The sequence below is a fragment of the Emydura macquarii genome, unplaced genomic scaffold (assembly GCF_026122565.2).
Source record: "Emydura macquarii macquarii isolate MOO-44397 ecotype Brisbane River unplaced genomic scaffold, CSIRO-AGI_Emac_v2 contig_1253, whole genome shotgun sequence".
NCBI lineage: Eukaryota > Metazoa > Chordata > Testudines > Chelidae > Emydura > Emydura macquarii.
Genome location: NW_027131390.1, coordinates 42860736 through 42879469, shown reverse-complemented (window position 1 = coordinate 42879469; position 18734 = coordinate 42860736). Strand labels below are relative to the sequence as shown.

Sequence of the window (18734 nt, the reverse complement as noted above, 5' to 3'; positions counted from 1 at the left end):
TCCCTTGGCTCAGGAGAAAAGTGAGGAGTAAACTGGACTGGGTGTCTAGATAGTGTTCTCTAGATGCTGTGGAATTTGAGGTGTCTGTGTGTGTGCGTGAGGGAATCACAAAGCAAAAGACTAGTTTAATACATCTGCATTTGAAGTTGACATTGCACCCAAAGTGTAGCAGAGGTATTGTCTTCTATTTTATGGTACATAAAAGCTATTTTGAGAGATGTCTATTTATAGATTTAGAATTAATTTTGGGATATGCATTTCCTTTGAGAATGTCACTATCTAAACATTAACACTGAAAATTGAATTGAAGTCTTACATTTTTAGATACGATGAGCATATGATTTGTTTAAAAACCTTTTTGTGTGTGTGTGTGTGTGTGTGTGTGTGTGTGTGTTTGGTATTTTGCACTTTAATGTTATGTTCAGTCCTTTAAAGACTGACAGGAACACTATATCAGAAAAGAGAAAAATGCAAATTCTTTTGAAGAAATGTTCAATTTTTTTGTGTAGAAAGGGGACACTTCCCCCTTTCTCCCCTTCAGGAAAAAATCTGTACACACAAATACAGAGGAGCAATACTGACAGAAAGATATTTGCCAGTGTGCTGAGGCAAGAAGCAGAAAAGAATACTAGTGGATGAATATCTAGCAATGTGGTATTATATATAGACTTGATATGAAATAATCTAATGTAAAAAGATGTCTTTCATGTGTGAAAATATTGAATGTTTAGAGTGAACAGTTCATTATGGCAATTCTTAACCAACAAATGACTCCCATTAATCATATTTTGGGCAAACTATGAATTTCCAAATTTATCAAATGTAGCATTTTAACTAAGTGCCAGACTCTTAATGGCTTCAACCAGTAAGGAGTGGGATGCTTTAGATCTTAGTTAATTTACAACATATATTTTCTTGGAAGCCTATAAATGTCTTCATTATTTTGGGGGAGAAGAATAGCACAGTGTGTTTTAGCATGTTATGAAAGTAATAGTAAGTGGAGAGACTGAACAGAATCCCTGCATATCTAGTGAGAAATAAATGCAGTGTCCTCCTTTTTACTGATTATTTTCCTACAGTTAAGGAAAAGATGTGGAGAACATAGAATAGTTTATTATTCATAATTGAGATCTTGTCTTTTAATTCATGGGTTTGGTATCTCATTAGAACTTTGAATATAGCCTTTGTGCTTTTTGCTAATGTCATTAATCTGGTTGTATTAATATATTCTCAAGGCAGAACCTATAAAAGCAATTTTCTAGTCTACCATAAAATATTCATGAATACAGGCTTTTTTGTTTTGATGATGCGTTCATTAAGTAGAAAAGGTTTTATTGTTTTCAGGAGGGCTGTGTAGGTCAGAAGCATTCAGTGCTTCTGTTGGGAACTCATGGCATTTCAAGTAGTTTTTGAGACGGAAATAGTACGAGTCATGTTTGACGCACCACTCATTGAATACAATGAATGAGAATTGTATGTTATGATCTCTGCAGCTGGCATGCTGTGCTAGGACTTCTTACATTTCTGTATTTGTTGCTCCATTGTATCTCAACTCAATATTAAAAATGTGACATTTGTTGAGTTTTCTCAGGAATATTGAACGGTCCTTTTTTTTTCTTTACATGATGGAATTTAAGCTGTTTTTACAGAGCAAATTAATAGTCATTTAGAGCTGAAAAGCTCTCTGAATTGCTCACTATTCTTTTCTAAATACTCCAGTGATTGAGTAATGCAAAGCTTTAGCTACTCCATTTGGTCTAATGCTGAACAGCTTCAGTATTAATTTCTTTTTCCATGAAATGACATTTATTTAAATTTAGTAACTCTAGCACTTGGGTCATGAATTAATGTGTAAAGAAATGTTAGGTGTATATTTAGAACTGAAATTTCACTTAATGTGAATAATTTTGATGTAACTGTTCCTAAATGAAGATATGCAGATTAGCTCTGAAAATTAGCCAGCGTGAGTGAGTAAACAACCTCACCTGCATTTTAGACATTCTAATCTTCATTTAGTGTTTCCATAAAGATGGATGCTGTATTGCCAACCCCAAATGTTCACAAATCTTGAGTGAGGCCTACAAAACTCATACAGTAGACTTAAAAAGCATGCAGTTAAATCAAACAAACAAGGGGGAGGGGGGATTTGACTTCTGGTTTTTGATCCTTTAGCATTCTTCTCTGCACCAATGAGGGCTAAAAATTTACTCCCAACCCCCACCCCCAAAAAAAGAAGAATTCTGGGATTCTCATATAAGAACTCTAAGCTGGGGCTTAAAGAAAAACACCAAACATTGCAGGGCTCACAATAAAATTGAGAGAGCTGTCAAAATTGTTCATAGTACTGTTAATTTTCATTATTTTCCTCTCAAAGCAAGTTTTTCAGGAAATGTTCTGAGCATGGAACCCATAGTCCACTTGACTACCCTAGTATTAACTATTTCTTAAAGATTTGGATTGTGTCTTGATCATGTGCTGAATTTGATACAAAATTACTGCGTCTCATGATGGACTGAAGCTAGATTTGGTTGAACAGTCTAAATTGAAGTTAATTCTTACATTCACTGATGTGAAGTCAATAGAGATTCTTCAGATTTACCCCATTATAATGGACTCAGACTTTAGCACGCAGTGAATTATCTTCAACAGATTTAGAATTAAAATTATAAAAAAAAAATTTTATTGCCACCTGTTTCAGGTGTAGTTATCATGCAGGTTTCATAATGTTTACTATGACTATGACGAATCATACTTAAAGTCCCCTTGGCTTTATCTATTAAATAGGCTTTGTCTATTCAATATTTAAAGTAGCTTTAATGGAAATATTAGGTTGGCTCCTTCATAACCACAGTGTGTGTTGTTTCTGAAGGTGAGTTGTGCATGATCTAGCTGTTACAACTTTTGTTTTCTGCTGCTTGCTTTTTTTGTGTAGATATTTTCATTAATCTACATTAGGATCTCGAGACTTCTGGCAGGCTTTCAAAGATATGTACTCTAGGAATATTACTGAGACATAGCCTTGTTCTATCTTGGAAGGAAAAACTTTCAAGTAAGCATGAGGGTGTGGGGAGGGAATCCCACATTAAGGAAAACCAGTTGTGCCTGTTCTACAATATTTTATACATGTGTATGTATTCTCCAGATCGGTATTTGTGTATAGAGACACTTGATAACAGTGAAGGTCTGGGTTTACTCCACAGAATTCTAAAGTCCTAGTCTCCAGTGCACCTGGCTATCAGAGAATTCTCATAGAACTGTGTAGTGTCTGTTGTACAGATTTCATATTTGGAAATATTAGGCCAAACTTCTTAAATGATTTCCTCCCTCTCCCCCACTATAATACACATTTTGTGGCTCTATGTGAACCAATAGTCTTTTAAAGTTGATTGAACGAGTTGAACATTAGTAAATTTATCATGAATCTCTTAAACAGAATCTGAATAATTTTTGTTCAGATTTTGGACTCTAGAAAACCGAATATTAGTTTCAAACCTTAAAATTCCTTCTCCCTGCCCGCAAACCATCAATGTTCATATAATATTAGGTCTAACTTTAGTACCAGAAAATTCATACTTAAACGCTGACACAATCCTAAACTCCCACTTTTATGTCTGGCTATAAGCTATCTAAATTGATGCATTCTAGCACTAACTCAAATTAAGAGCATCCATAGTCAACAAAATCTATTTTTAAACTCTGTAAAGTTAAACTGCACAACTTTGAATACAGACCAGGCCTTGGGTGGGGGCTGTTGTGTGGTGAGCTGTTCTGAAAATCTTGCCTGTATTTTCTCTACATTTTTATATGGCCCATGTTGCAGAGTATCTGAGAACCTTTCATGAGTAAAAACAACATTAGTGGTCTCTCTCTTTTCTCTCCCTACTGACAAAGACAGAGCTTCTGTGGTTTATTTTTGTTTTTTATGTTTGTTTTTTTTGGAATCTCTCTCTTGTTCATATATGAAGTGACGGTGCTATTGTAGGAACAGCTGTGACGATTTTTTGACTGTTTTAATGAGTAGTACCTGCAGGCCTTAGCAGGTCTTGGAACCACAGGAGAGTGTCTTAGAAATAAATAAATACATACTCATTCAAACCTACCTAACAGAAGTTCTCAAACTTTTCTATGGAATGTTCCCTATTTAATAGACTGGCTTATGGCCATCTTTCCACCCGTTACTGACCTCATCGCATCCCTATAGCAACTATTGCAATTGCTTACATGGAAAATTAATATACAAGTTATTTTAGCTGTTTTTAATGGTTACAATTAAAAACGAGGAGGAACAAAACAAGCATTACAGAACCATCACATATTTCCTAGATCACCAGGTTGGTAGCCACTGATCTAACCCAATAAACTGTAAACATAGCCAGTTGTTTAATTACATATTTCTCTCCAACACCTGAAGGTAGTATTACCGATTCACCTGGCATACACAGTCTTTAAATTAGAATCAGTCTTACAAAAATCTCAAGTTGTAAGTGGTTCAAAAATTGTCAGTGAACACCAACAGGAGACTCTTAAATTCATCTTGCTTTTTGATGACTCCTGCATTTGAAACAGACTACTATCCCTATGCTGCAGTTAGTGGGTAATTACAGAGGATAATGGTCTCATTTTCACAAGCCTGATGTTCTATGGGAAATTTGCAACAGTGTGTTCCAGGACATGGACAAGATTTCTAGTGATAACTGTTTTCCTTTGTTATGCTTGTGGATCTGGAGAAGGGAATGTGGGGGAGAGAGGAAAAACAGAGCAGGGGAAAACAATACGGAAGAGGAGGGAGCAAGTGGCAGAGTGAAAAATAACATTTCCAGAAATCTAACCTTTTGCTGAAAAGGCTTCACTAAAAAAAGTGTCTTTCCACTGCATAGTCTGAATATGTGGGCAAGAACTTCCCTTTCCTCAGGCAAGGTATTTTAGCTAAAAATTCTGGTCATTACCACAGATCTTTGTAGTGTATTACTTCATATTCGTGTATATATATTTATCTGATTCGCCAGAACAGTTCCTCTGAAGCAGTACTAGTTTATTTTAAACTGCTGTTGCATCAGTGTGAGTGATGAAGCCACTAATGATGATGAGAAGGCTGGCCACTTGTTGCTCTGATCCTGATCTAGTTTTCAAGGTAAGCCAGCTTTGGCTAAGTCAGTAGTTAGATCTCTAGGAACAGCGAAGTGCTGCAGAAAGCAGTGTTGCTGATTCATTAGATAGAACACTCTTCTGAGTCTGTAGTGGCTTGATGCTAGATAATTACTTTTTGCTTATATAAATTCCCCCAACACCTACATCTGGAGAATCTCTCTCTGTATATAATAAAATTAACATCATGTCCTAAACTACATTTTTGTGTGGTAAACAATTGCCACATCCCAGTTTGGAAGTGGCTGCATTTCACTGATGATGTCAATTATGTCATCTCTCTCCCTGTGTATAGTTTATATATCCAGCTTTGTGTAAAATGCTTTTTTGACCTGCTTCTATCACAGGCCAAATTTAGGCAAATTAAGAACTTTGTTTAAAAAAATCCAGCATATCTCTATTCCCAGGTAGACCTTGCCACAAGACCACAATGTGAGTATCTATCTTTCTGCCCTGGCTTAGTTCTCTGTAATGTAATTTACTTTCAATTTCAGTGGTTTTCACTTCTAAACATATTCCCAGAAAGGTTTCTGCTCCCTTGCAGACTATACTATTTTTGAAGGGGTGGATAAGAGCTCCATTTTCCCCAGACGAGGTCTTGGTATTGCCAAACATTTAAGCAGTTCTGGCATGGAGCACCTCAGCCGAAGCCACAGCTTCCACTCCCTTCATCTTCTTTCATTGTCGTCTGTAGACCTTATTCCATGCAGCTCCCCTGTATGCAGGAATCTTTTCCTGAACCTGTCCACTATTCCTCCATGTCCCACCTTAAAGTGCAAGACTACAAATTCCTAGAAGCAATCATCTTCCCTGCAAAAAAAGATTGTGGTTTCATTAATTCCTTGAAGTGTGCCTCATTGAAAGCAGCATATTAAGGGAAAGACTGTATTCTAGCACTGTCTGCGTAACTATCATAAATCAAGAAATGTCAAATTTAAGGCTATCCATGCAACATTAATGGTATCGTATACATTTGCATTAAAATATAGTTATTTAAATACATTATCACTTTTTTTTTTAACTGGACGAGGAGATGGAAACTTTCTCAGAGCTTGACTAGAGCACTGTTTCCCCTCTAAGTACAAGACTATAGTTATCTGATTATGTGCAAAGTCAGAGTCCATAAAAACCATCATCTTAAGAGAAGATCCAGATTTCACCAGAATCAATCTTCAGGACCAATTCCTTTTTCCACATTTGTGGGGCCGGGAAGTCAATAACTGGACTCAGTCATAGAGGTCTCCCTTTTTGGTAGGCTGACATAGAGCCAGGCTCCAGAAGAGTTTATAGATTTTTTTTGTTTAAGGCCGGAAGGGATCCTTAGATCATCTACTCCGATGTTTGGTACTACACAGCCCATATGAATTTCAACCATTTATTCCTGTATTGGGCTCCATAATTTGTGTTTAACTAAAGCATATATTCTGGAAAGGTGCCCAATTTTGATTTGAAGACACAGAAATTGAAGAATCCACCGCCTCCCTTGATAGTGTGTCCCAATTGCTAATCACCCTCACTGTTAAAAATGTGTGCCTTATTCTAATTTGAATTTTTCTGGCTTTTTATGTCTAGTTCTCTCTTTGAGTGATTGCTCATATCCATTCCAATATAGGTGTGTGTGCGCCCCGTGCACAGATTCCCGGAACTTTTTCCCTTAGCACTCCCCGTAGGGTCAGCTCAGGTTACCCCTGGAGTACTGCGCTCATGCTGCTGTACATAGGGCGCCACCGACCCTGCGGCCCCTCAGTTCCTTCTTTCTGCCTGTGACGGTTGCTGGAACATTTGCCACTTGCATACCGCAAGTAGCTCCCTTAGTAATTACTGTGTTCTTTGTTACAGTTGATTACCATAGATTAGTGTTAAGTTAGATAAGTTAAGTAATTAGTTAGCAGCTCTCAGGTGCTATAGTTGAGCCACCCCTGGCTCCACTGGCTTTAAAGCCTGCACCTTGTGTGCAAAACTTTTCGCTGTAAGTGATCCTCACGACCGCTGCCTCCGGTGCCTCGGAGAGCAGCACAGACGTGAAAAATGTAAGATCTGTAAGGCCTTCAAGCCGCGGACCCAGAAAGAATGGGACACCAGGCTAAAGGCCATCCTGATGGAGTCTGCGCTCTGCCCGGGCTCCTTGCCATTGCGTTCGCCGGCAGCATTGAGCGTCTCCTCGGTGCGGAAAGCTCCACCCGCACCGGCACCGAAACCTGCAATGCCAAAGAAGAAGCAGCGGCTCGAGGCCGCACGTATGGACTCCTTCCTGCGACCGGTACAGCAGGGAGCAGCACAGGAGATGCCCCAGCCACATGCCATGGAGGTTACTCCGGCACCGGCATTTCCTCGCAGGGAGCCTCCCCCGACTCCTGGGAGTGGGGGAGTGCCCCTGAAAGGGCCGTCAATGCCGGAGGCTTTCGCGGCGACACGCGCCCTCATGGGCCTGCCCACACCTCCCTCCGGTGTCTCGGGGTAAACCCGGTGGGTGGCAGAGACAGGAGTCGAGGACTTCCCCCAGACGGTCAAGGAGGGTAGAGAGTGTGGGCTCCCCTCCTAGCTCTGACTTTGAGTCTTCGAGCTTCTCGACACCGCAGCACTGAAGGCGGTCGAGAGGCAAGCGTGAGAGGCGACGTCGTTCCAGCTCCGCCTCATTCAGGGGTTTCAGCTCCGGCTCTGGTACTTCGGCACAGAGCCCCAACGCCGGTGCGGATCACGGTACCGGTAACTCCATCCAGAGCCTCGGCGCTGGTTGCTTCGGGACCGACTCCTTTGGCTCCACCGCCGACCCCGGCACCGACATCCTCGGCACCGTCGGCACAGCCGGTGCGGGCACAGCTTGCCTCAACACCGCCAGCACCAGTACCGACCGCCTCTGCACCGCCTGAGCCGGCACCAATGGCCTCAGCATCGATAGGACGATCGCACTCCGACTCATCGTCACAGAGATACAGATGACGACGCTCCTACTCCCGAAGTGGAAAACGCCACCGAAAGAATTCAAGGCACGGGAGGAGGTCATCTGGCTCCTCCAGTGGTCTGTCCCTCAGCGGCACCGGAGACACCGGCACCGACGGTCGTCTTCTTCATCGTCCTGGGGCCGTTCACCTGCCCGGTACCACAAACGGCGGTCCAGTGGCTCTGGGTCCCAGACTCGCCAACTGGGCAGGACGCAGCCAGTGCACATGCCGGCACCGACGTGGCCTCAGGGCCTCTGGCAGTGGCCATACTGGGGGCCCTGGGGTGCCCAGATGGGCCAGGGTACCACCTCCATTCATTCCTCGGTGGCCCAACCAGTACCCCCACCACCGACTCATCCGGAACAGGGTCACCCCCTCGGACGAGAGTTCAGACCCAGAGGAAGGCCTCTCAACACGGCCCCTGACGCAGTCCTCCTCCTCGTCCCCCAATGAGGCAGCTGCCCGAGACCGTAAGACCCCCTTTTTGATTTCCAGGCCCACCAGGACCTGCTGATAAGGGTGGCAGGAAATTTAAGCCTGGAACTTGAAGAGATGTTGGAGGAGGACCCCCTCTTTGGGATATCCGGGTCAGCAGGTCCATCTCGAGTTGCCTTGCCGGTCCATGAGAGGGTAATTAAGATTGCCAGAACCCTCTGGCAAACCCCTTGTTCGGTGGCCCCCACCTCTAAATATTAAGTTCCCAAGGAGGGCTTTGACTTTCTCTACAATCACCCAGCCCCGGGGACCCTTGTGGTGGAGGCTGCTAATCAGCGAGACTGCCAGGGTGGCCAGGGTAATACCTCAAAGGACAAGGACAGTAAGAAGCTGGACTTGTTCGGCTGCAAGATGTACTCACTGCAGCCCTGCAGCTGAGGGTTGCAAATCATCAATCCCTCTTCGGGAGATACAACTTAAACCTCTGGTCCTCGCTGCAGAGGTTCCAGTCGGGGTTGTCCTCTGACCAGGCCACGGCCTTGCAATCTGCGAGTGATGCAGCGGATACTGCCAGCAGGGCAGTGGCTTCAGCCATCGTCATGCGCCACTGCTCCTGGCTCCACGCTTCAGGCTTGTCGCAGGAGGTCCAACAGGCCATTAAGGACCTCTCCTTTGATGGCACTGGGCTCTCCTTAGAGAGGACGGATGAGAAGCTGCATGCACTGAAGGACTCGCGAGCCACCCTAAAGTCCCTCGGGCTATACACCCCGTAGGCCTCGAGGTGCCAGTCTCGGCCTCAGGCCCAGAGGCAGCCACAGCCGCCACCTAGGCTGCCCCCCAGACCCACCCAACCTAGGAGGGGTCGGGACTGTTATAGGGGCCCCAAGTGCCGCGACAGCCGGGGTCCTCGGCAGGCCCTCAGCAAGGCTCAAGTAAGGGCAATAATAAACGGTTTTGACGGTGTGCATGAGGGTGGCACTCCTCTTTTTCCCCTGGATCTATCCCGGCTCTTTGCTCACAGGCTAGGGCCGTACTACGCAGTATGGGAAACTATCACCACGGACCGCTGGGTCCTCGGGGTAGTCCTCAGGGGCTATGCCTTCCAGCTTACGGCCTGTCCCCCGAGCTCTCCACCTATCCAGCCTCTCTTCAGGGACCCCGCTCACGAGCAGCTCCTCATACAAGAGGTCAGCTCTTTGCTCTTGCTCGGAGTGGTAGAAGAAGTTCCTCCACAGGAATGGGGGAGGGGATTCTTCTCACTGTACTTCTTAATTCCCAAGGCCAAGGGGGGCCTAAGGCCTATTTTAGACCTCCGCCGTCTGAACAGGTTTATCAGATGCACCAGGTTCCACATGGTTTCCCTAATGTCCATCATTCCCACCTTAGATCCAGGGGACTGGTATGCTGTCCTCGACCTCAAGGATGCAGATTTCCACATTACTATCCTCCCCGGCCACAGAAAGTTCCTCAGATTTGTGGTAGCGGGATGCCATTACCAATTTGCAGCCCTGCCCTTTGGCCTCTCATCCGCCCCCAGGGTCTTCATGAAATATATCTGCGCCGCAGGGGGGTTCAGATATTTCCATACTTGGACGATTGGCTGATCCGAGGCATGTCCAGGACCCTCGTGGAGAACAGCCTTATTCTCACCTGCGCCACATGCACCAAACTGGGGCTGCTCATCAACGAGCAGAAGGCCACACTCACCCCGGTGCAGCACATAGAGTGTATAGGGGCCACCCTAGATGCCACCCAGGCCAGGGCCTTTCTCCCATGGCCTCAGTTCGAGACCATGGCCGCCATAATCAACGAGTTGCACAAGTCCCCCATGACGACAGCAAGGCATTGCCTTCAGCTGTTGGGACTTATGGCAGCGTGTACATATGTGGTGAGGCTGGCTCGCCTCAAACTCTGACCTCTACAAAGGTGGCTGGCCTCGGTGTATATATACCTGCCACACACTCACTGAACAGCGTGGTCACGGTCCCCACCCAGGTACTGTCTTCCCTGGACTGGTGGTGGGACCCAAGGGAGGTTCTGAAAGGGGTTCCCTTCAGGGACCTGGCTCCTTCAGTGACGCTGATAACGGATGCCTCGGACATGGGGTGGGGGGCCCATATCAGCAAGGACCTGAGCACTCGGGCTCCGGTCGCTGGAAGAGAGAGCTCTCCATATCAATGTCAAAGAGGTAAGAGCGATCCGTCTGGCCTGCAAGGTCTTCCTCAGTGTTCTGAGGGGCAGGATGGTTCAGGTTCTCACGGACAACACGACAGCCATGTTCTATGTGAACAGGCAAGGGGGGACGCGCTCCTCGGCTCTGTGCCGGGAGGCCATTCAGCTATGGGATTTAGCGGTGAGGCACGATTTTTATTTAACCGCCTTTCACCTCCCTGGGGTCAGGAACGGCGAGGCAGACCGCCTCAGCGGATCGTTCTTACCCCGCCACGACTGGTCTCTGCAACCCGAGGTGGTGACTTTCATTCCCCAGAAGTGGGGGGTTCCCCAACTGGACCTGTTCGCGTCGTCATGGAACAGGAAGTGCCCAAGGTTCTGCTCGCTCTGGGGTCATGAACCGGGCTCCCTCTCTGACGTGTTCCTGCTAGACTGGAAGGGGACCCTTATGTATGCATTTCCTCCCATTCCTCTGCTGCCCAAAGTCCTCTTGAAGATCAAGAGGGACAAAGCAAACATCATACTGATTGCGCCAGCCTGGCTGAGGCAGCACAGGTACAGCATGCTGCTCGACCTGTCCATCGACACGCCAATCCCACTCCCAAGGCTCTACGACCTGCTCTCCCAGGACCAGGGCCGCCTGTTGCACCCGGACCTGGAATCCCTCCACCTGACGGCATGGAGACTCTCTGGCTGACAGAAGGAGAGAGAGCTTGCTCCATACAGGTCCAGCAGGTTCTGCTCGGTAGCAGGAAACCTTCCACTCAGGTGGTATACCGGGCCAAGTGGAAGAGTTTTACCCATTGGGCGGAGTCCCGGGGTATCCCGCCGACTTGTTCACCCATACAGGCAATTTTTGAGTACCTGCTCCATCTCAAGCTCCAGGGCCTGGCACTGGCCTCCCTCAGGGTACAGCTGGCGGCCATCTCGGCCTTCCACCAGCCGATGGAAGGCAGATCCCTGTTCTCCCACCGTATGTCAGTTAGATTCCTCAAGGGGGTAGAGAGGCTATACCCGCAGGTCCGTGACTCGGTGCCTCCCTGGGACTTGAACCTGGTCCTCACCATGTTGACAGGACCCCCCTTCGAGCCCATGGCTACATGCCCGTTGCTCGTCCTCTCTTGGAAGGTAGCCTTCCTGGTGGCCATTACATCGGCTAGGAGGCTCTCTGAGATTAGGGCCTTGACCTCCGAGCCCCCCATACTGTCTTCTACAAAGACAAAGTGCAGCTGAGACCCTACCCGGCCTTTCTGCCTAAGGTGGTGTCCCAGTTTCATTATAACCAAGATATCTTCCTTCCCGTGTTCTTTCCAAAACCACACGGGACGGAGGAGGAGCGGAGATGGCACTCGCTGGATGTCAGATGAGCCCTGGCCTATTACATCGAGCGGACCGAGTCGTTCCGGAAGGCAACACAGCTGTTCGTGGCAGTGGCGGACTGGATGAAAGGCTCACCTGTCTCCACCCAGTGCATCTCCACATGGATCACCGCCTATATTAAAACCTGCTATGAGCAGGCAAAGGTGCCGCTTCCAGGAGCTGTGACAGCACACTCAACCAGGGCCCAGGCCTCATCCGCGGCCTTCCTGGAACGAGTGCCCCTGCAGGACATCTGCAGAGCAGCGACCTGGTCGTCGGTCCACACCTTCACGTCCCACTACGCCATCGTGCAGCAGGCAAGAGAGGACGCGGGCGTCCGCAGAGCCGTGCTCTCGAGAGCAACTCGCAGTTGACTCCTACCCGCCTCCAAGATATGGCTAGTTAATCACCTATATTGGAATGGATATGAGTAATCACTTGAAGAGAGAAAACATGGTTACTTACCAGTAACTGTTGTTCTTTGAGATGTGTTGCTCATATCCTTTCCACACCCATGCTCCGTCCCCGCTGTCGGAGTCGGCAGAAAGAAGGGACTGAGGGGCCGCAGGGTCGGCGGTGCCCTATGTACCGTGGCATGGGTGCGGTACTCCAGGGGGTGCCTGAGCCGACCCTACGGGGAGTGCTAAGGGAAAAAAGTTCCGGGAATCTGTGCATGGGGTGCGCACACCCCTATATTGGAATGGATATGAGCAACACACCTCGAAGAACAACAGTTACTGGTAAGTGACCATGTTATTTTGTGTCTAGATTTAAAAGCTGTTTTAGTACTGAGTATTTTATCCCTGTGAGGGTACCTATACATTGTAATCAATCAGCTCTTGATCATATTTTTGAGAAGCTGAACAAATTGAAAAGTTCCAGAGGGGTAGCCGTGTTAGTCTGTATATAGCAAAAATAATGAGTCCTGTAGCACTTTAAAGATGAAGTGGGTTACAGCCCACGAAAGCTTATGCCTGCAGAAATTAAATTTGTTAGTCTTTAAAGTGCTACAGGACTCTCGTTGTTTTTAATAAATTGAGTTCTCCAAGGGCTTTTCTATACAGTGGGATAATTCACCTTACGGGCATATGAGATCTAACGCGCACTAACAATTTGTACGTTAATTGGTCTGTGTAGACCTGGCTGGTGTGCCCTGAAGGTTTCCTACAGAGCATTAACAGCACTGCGCTCTAGGCAATCTTCAATGTGTACGAACAGAATGTACACAAACTAATTAATGCACAACACGTTAGTGTGCTTTTGATGTCACCCCCACATAAGGCATGTTACCTCACCTTGTAGACAAGCCCTAAGTTTCTCACTGTAAGATAGCCGTCAAATTTGTTTGTGGCTTTTTTGTGCGCTTGCTCCAATTTTTCAACATAATTTTTAAATGTGGACACCAGAACTGAGCACAGCATTCGATTACTGATCTCCAGTGCCATATACAGAGTTAAAATCTATTCCTATTCGCTGATCCTGTTTACACATCCAAGGATTGTGTTAGCCCTTTTTTGCCACAGCTTTGCATTGCTTGTCCACTGTGACCTCTTAAATCCTTTTCAGAGTTGGTGTTTTCTAGGATATAGTTCCCTGTTGTGTAGATGTGGCCTGGATTCTTTGTTCCTAGCTGTCTGACATTGCACTTGGCTGTATTCAAATGCATTTTGTGTGAATGGGCTTAGCTTACCAAGCAATCCAGATCACTGTGAATGACTGTCCTATCCTCCTCATGATTTACCATTCCTCCAATATTTTGTCATCTACAAATTTTCAGTAGTGATTTTATATTTACTTCTAAATAAATCTACTACTAAATAATTGGTAAAAACAATGAAGAACATTAAGCCTAGAACCAATCCTTGTGCAACCCCAATAGAAACACCCCTGTTTGATGATGAAGGGTATTTGTGAGGGCCTAATACAGTTCTGGACATGTCAAGGAGTGAGAGTGGGCAATCCATCACATGAGATGTCACAAGACCAGTGCGGTGGGATAGAGAAGAGAGTACATTTTGAAAGATCGTTTTGCTTGATGGAGCATTCAGAACAAAACCCTAAATTAGTATTTATATTTTGTAAATATTTGCAGGTGACATTTGAGGATATATTAGTTTAGTTTAAAGAACATCAAAGTCAACTTCTCCTGTAGCCATGTCTCACTTCCACAGGGAAGTGACTGATAAAAAATCCATAGTTAAGCAACCAGTCTTAAAATAGAATATCAGTTTAATCTTGCATAAAATGAAAGCTTTCGCTTGGTTAGTTGTTCCTTTTATTGTATGACAATTAGTTATCTTGCTGGTAACTAGCATCTCACTTAGAATGGTTAGCAAGCTGGCTGTTTTACGTACCATGGAACAATTTCTATAGTTTTTTCCTAGACAAAGTGCTTTATAGACTCTCACACAATTTGATTCTAAGAACAATTTGCCCTCCTACGTAAATCATGATGTCAATCTTTTAGTTTGCCATAATACTTGTTGCTTGGTGGAGAGCCAACTTCACGCCTCAGTTCTCATCTGATCCTGTCAAATAGTTTCTGACTTGAACTCAGTCATGTGGGTGAAAACAAAGCCCTATTTATTTTCTACAGAGGACATATAAGCAGTCAAATCTAGCTGTCCACATGAGTAAAAAATGTTTATCAAAGAATCTTTGAGTCATTTCAAAAGATTTCTCTTGTCTTTTCTTGAGCTTGTTCAATCAGAGCCGTGACTGCTTCTTAGGCAGAAAAAAATTAAATTTCATATAAAGAATTTACAAGAAGATGACCTACTGTATGCATCTCTCCATTCCTTTATTGAACATTATAAAGTAGATATCTCTTCTGCTGATTTGACTTTCAGCGACTAGGTCATACAGATGATTGGGCTCTTACACAGTGGTAATTTTTATAGCATCAATGTTGTGTACTAGGGAGAGTATGAGGCTGGGAGTTCCTAAATCCTTTTTCAGGCTTGGCCACTGTTGTGTAACCTTAGGGTGTTTTATGCTTTTCTGTGCCTCAATGTACTCATTTCTACAATGGACATATTACTTTATTCACATGATTTACATTCCTATGATGAAGTTTAATTATTGTTTGTAAACACTAGTTCATCTGTAAGGAGTTATACAAGTCAGAATATCATAATCTGTGGTCTGTATTTTCCTGTTTCTTATTTATGGCTTATTGCCACAGTGATAAATGTATTGTTCACAAAAATGTTTTACCTAGGACGACCAGATGTCCCAATTTTATAGGGACAGTTCCGATATTTGGAGTTTTGTCTTGTATAGGTGCCTATTACCCAGCACCCCCATCCTTCTTCCCACTTGCAATCTGGTCACCCTAGTTTTACCTTTCTTGTAAATTTGTGTTCTCATAATGCATTTATATGGAATCCTCGCTTGATAGGATTAATGATATTTTATTTAATGATTGGGTTTGCAGGGTTGTTCTCCTGGGGAAGTTGGCTTGCTCCGCCATATGTAGGCTAAGTAGTTGGCAGCTAAAAGTGGGTTAGTCTTCCTGAGATTGTGATTGGCAAGCAAGCAACACTAGAGATGGATGGAATTATATAGTAGTAGCACTTTAAAATATCCCTATTGGGTTGTATTGGTTCTACTGGCATTTCCCCCTCACATGTATAGGAAATCTGTCATGCATCACAAAAGCCTTTTAAATAGGTAAAGTCGGCTTATATGAAACAACTTTAGATCTCATAAAAATGTTTCTGGTCTTAAGCAGAAACATTACTGAAAGTTTACCCCAAGACCACATTTTTACACTTAAATAAACATTTTGTTAGCACAGGTGTGTTCCTGGGTGTGCATTGTTACATATAGAATACTTTCTAAATGTAAATAAACATAGTAAACTGTTCTGAAGAGGATTAAGGATTTTTGTAAGGTTATATTTACATACTTTTTGCAAATATGGGTTTTCATTGAAATATAAGCAATCAAAGAAGTCATTGAATTTTCTTGTGGAGCAAAATGTTAAAAATACAGGAAAAACAAAAGCTGGAATATTGGAATTTTGGCTGCAGTTTTGAATATTTAGATAGTAGTGGGGTGGTTGTGGTTGCAAAGGGAAAAACAATGGTAATATAGTGAGATCAGTGTTGCTGCAGTGTTTTCACTAAACACCAGCCCTGTTTGCGTCACTTCTTATGGCAAGTTCCCAGCTCTCAGTGAAATGCTGCTTGTGTAGCCAAAGGGCTGACTCCTTAATACCCCAAGTATTGCAGTACATTTTTATACCCTCTTTATTCCTGGATCCTGATTGTTCAAAGGCATATCTCAAAACAGTTGCTACATTGTACAAGGGGCATGATGTGGCATTTTTAGACATCCATCTACTTTAGAACACCTGTATTAACTGCTAATACACTGAGCTGTTTAATGCTTCTCTGTTACATTACAGCTCTTCCCCCCACTCCCCTCAAAAAAAAGTCTTGGGACCTCTCCTATCTTCATCTGACATCTGAATTTTTCCTCTTTCCCTGCTGACTTTTGGCCACGACTACATCCCATAAAATAGATTTAATTTAGCAGCTTGCATTAAGTACCTAGCTCTTACCTTTAGATCTTTTCATCTGTAGTTCTCAGCACTTTAAAAAGGTCAGTATCATTATCTCCTTTTGTTGATGGGGAAACTGAGGCACTGGAAGGGAAGTAACTTAGCCAGCATCACCCATCAGAACAGTGGTAGACAGGAATTGAACTCAGGTCTTCTAAATCCTAGTCTAGTACTCTGTGCACTAGCTCTCCCATTCCAGAAGTAGGTTAATGTGTTTCTCGCCTAGCGTGCAGCTCCTATGTTGTTAAACTATGGGTCCTCTTGATACACAGATCACTCCTCTGTACTGGTTGTGTTAAACAAGTTCATATCCCATTTATAGCTGGAATTGCCACGCCATTTAGTTGGCCATTGCCGCTTTAATGACTCTTCCAGGTTAGTTGAAGCCTCAGTCGCTGCCTTGACGATCATGGGAGCCTCCTAACTGGCTTTTGGTTGAATGATCAACTTCTGTTGGTGAGAGAGACAAGTTTTCAAGCCACACAAAACTCATCTTCAGGTCAGGGAAAGGAGGTACTCCCAAAGTCACAGCAAAGTGCAAGATAGAACAGATTGTTTAGCATTAGTAGTTGGCACATATTGCAAGGGACCATTCAAGTTAGAGTGGCCAGTTAGCATCTCTGCAGTCATAGGACAAAAAGAGGGAGTTAGTGGGTTCCAGATTATTGTAATAAGCCATCAATCCAGTGTCTCTATTCAGTCCATTTTTAGCGTCAAGCAGAGTTATGAATGTAAGCTCCAGGCTCGTCTTTTGAAAGTGTTGTTCAGGTTTCTTTTGAGGATGAGGACTGATAGGTCAGATATGGAGTGATCACGTTACCTTGGATGGTCCCTTACAACATGTGCTAACTATTTATGCTAAAGAATCTGTTCCACCTTACATTTTGCTGTGATGCTGGAGTACCTTTCCCGGACCTGAAGACGAGTTCTGTGTGGGTTGAAAGCTTGTCTCTCTCACACCGACAGAAGATGGGCCAATAAAAGATACTACTTCACCCTCCTTGTCTCTCTAATATCTAGTGATTGACATAACTAGAACTGCATGGCATTTAACAGTTGCGGTGTACACTTCTGTTTTAGCAAGTATTTCTAGAGCCCAGTGTCTCATTTACTTGCTTTCTGTTGGCTAAAAACGTTAGGATAGAAATCTCCCAAATAAATTGGGTTATTTCTATCCTTTCTTTATATTTGTTGTTAGAAGCATAAACAATGTTGATTTGATTTTTATTTATAATAAAAGTAATTCTTTGAAGTTTGTTTCCTAAGCTAGAAAAAAGTACAAAAATACTTAACTCTTAATAGTTTTTGGAGAGAGGAATGTTGCAGGATATTCTATTGGTTATTACCTGGCAAGCATAGTTTTGAAATGGATTACTCACTTTGCTGTGGCACCCAGAATGGCTTTTCTAGGATTCAGTTCCTATCTGTATAAGTGGATCATGGTGTCAGTCTCCTAATAATGTAACTCTGGCTATACCTTCTGTTTTGTCAATTTAACTTTAATCAGCTTTTTTTAAAGATAAAAATCTGTTTGCCCACTTTTGTGGGGAGGGTTTTTTAAAGAATATTTTCTCAGAGTGTAAGGAATGTAGCACTTAATATGTAGCTATTTTTACAGAGGAAGCTTGAAGTTCTAGTCATAACAGTCCAAAAGTTGACATACTATATCAAGACACTGATCTTTTCTGCCAGAGCTTATCCTAAGCTTATCGTTCTTTTTTCAAGTGATCCAGCCTATCACTGGAAATATGAAATAAAGATGCATGGCTTTGAGTCACAGCTCCCTGGTGCAGACTCGCAATGAAATCAGGAGAGTTCATGTACAATTTGTTGAAAATACCCCACATTTTCTTCCTTGCAATACTTACTTTTGTAAAACAGGTTTTTTTTTTCAAAAATAGAGAGGGCATGTTTTGCTTTTAAAAGAGGTTACCATCTCAGTAAGCAAATAAACTGACAAACCAAGGTTGGGTCCTTTTACCATATGAAATATAAGGGAGATGGTGTTCTTGATTCAGATATTGTGGTTCATAGAAAGTCTTCTAATAGCCAAAGCCAGATTCACTAGTGAACTGAGAACAGGCTGATCACTTTTTTTTTTTTTTTGATTTTAC

At 43.8% G+C, this 18734-nt stretch overlaps 1 protein-coding gene across 3 annotated transcripts in view; it reads left to right on the top strand.

Annotated features, from left to right (window-relative positions):
- HDAC4 (histone deacetylase 4) overlaps positions 1–18734 on the top strand; it is a 403085-nt gene that overhangs the window by 195640 nt on the left and 188711 nt on the right. The window lies entirely within an intron of this gene.